Source organism: Limulus polyphemus, unplaced genomic scaffold, assembly GCF_000517525.1.
Source record: "Limulus polyphemus unplaced genomic scaffold, Limulus_polyphemus-2.1.2 Scaffold5679, whole genome shotgun sequence".
Classification (NCBI taxonomy): Eukaryota; Metazoa; Arthropoda; class Merostomata; order Xiphosura; family Limulidae; genus Limulus; species Limulus polyphemus.
The window spans coordinates 8,510-10,110 of record NW_013671289.1 but is presented as its reverse complement, the minus strand read 5'-3'; positions in this window follow the sequence as shown (position 1 = coordinate 10,110).

Here is a 1,601-nt window from a genome sequence, read left to right as displayed (position 1 = left end):
ATCATCTTATATATACCAAATACCCCCATATCTAGTAAATGCTAGGGCATTCTTGAAGGAACAGGATATTTCTAGAAAACAGGTGGCGCGATACTAGTCACGTGACCTCGCTGACGCAACAGTATTTTAGCAATACAATTTAAAGGTTCACTGGCTTCAGAAGATAAGATTAAACTGGTATTTTTTAAAAATACATTTACCATATTTTAGTTAAATACAAATGTAATAAATTCGAAAGAAAGTAACATAACCTTCTGCTTAAAACAGGAATTGTTAAACTGAGATAGCAAGTAATATAAATAAAGCCTAAAGGGTGTTAGCAGTGATGTAGAGAAGAGTATATAGGTTATAGGAGCTACTTGTTAAATACAAGTGATTAATAAAATCATTTAAAGAAAAGGGCTATAATAAGTTAATATTTTCAGAAGTAGCTTATTATGAAAAAATACTAGGCTTAGGTCAATATGTAAGGACAAGCAGTTTAGCTGGTTGGACTTATGGGATCAGTTTAGTGGAAAAGAGAGCTCTTTGGACTTGCTTGCTTACTCACTTGGCAGGTATTATGGTTTTAAAATCTAACAAGCCCCGAAAGGGCTTGAGAGACAACCAGAGGCGCTCAGAAACCTCTGTTTTTCTTCACCTCACACGGGAGATTACGATTGAAGCTTTCGTGGAATAAGTTAGGTTATTAAACTAGCGACTTTGATTTTATTTGACTGAGTTAAGATTTACTTAAGGTTACAAATTTAATTAACTCATGAATTGTTTGGTGGCTAACTGTGGCTAGAGTGTGAGGCAAGCATGGCTAATGAATGAAACGCCCCAAGGCATCCGGAAAAGCTGTGAATGTTAAAAGCAGAGAACAGGAAGTCGCTACGAAGAAATGGAATTCTCGATAACAATTCGTGGCTTTATAGAAGTAGAACAGAGCAGTGACGGGAACACAATCTCCAGGAAGTACACGATATACAAATGAGGCATGTTAAACCACGAATTAAGCAATACAGACTTCTTAATAAACTTGATATTGTTTTTGCATAGCATTTTATGTATTTATGACCAAAAGGATTACCTTATTGGGTATTGGCTATCATCTAGCAATAATTCGATTTAGGTATTTAAGCTTGATTTTGATTTATAACCCACTTTCACTGGACAGGCGCCTAATAATCTACCTGCCTAGTGCCCAAGACTCGTGCCTGAAAGGAAATAACTTGGTTAATAACCTTATAACGTACGAGCAAAAATTAAAATAGTGTTGCGTCAGCGAGTCACATGACTACTGTGACGCCACGTTTCTAGATCTATCCTGTACCGTGGCGAATGCTCTAATATTTACTAGATATAGGGTAGTCGGATATATAAAAGAGGGTGACAACGTGACGGAGGAATGTAAGGTGTGTATAGACAGTGAGTAATTGAACTGCAGTCTGAGAGCATGAGAGACGTTACAGCGTTTGTTTAGCGCGATTGTTGAAGTTGAGTGTATCGGTAAAGTTATATTCGGAAAGAATAAACCAGTTTTATTAAGAAAGGACTTTTGTCGCTTAAGTTTCGTCGGAACGAAGTTACGGAAATCAATTAACAAACGGAGACGTAAC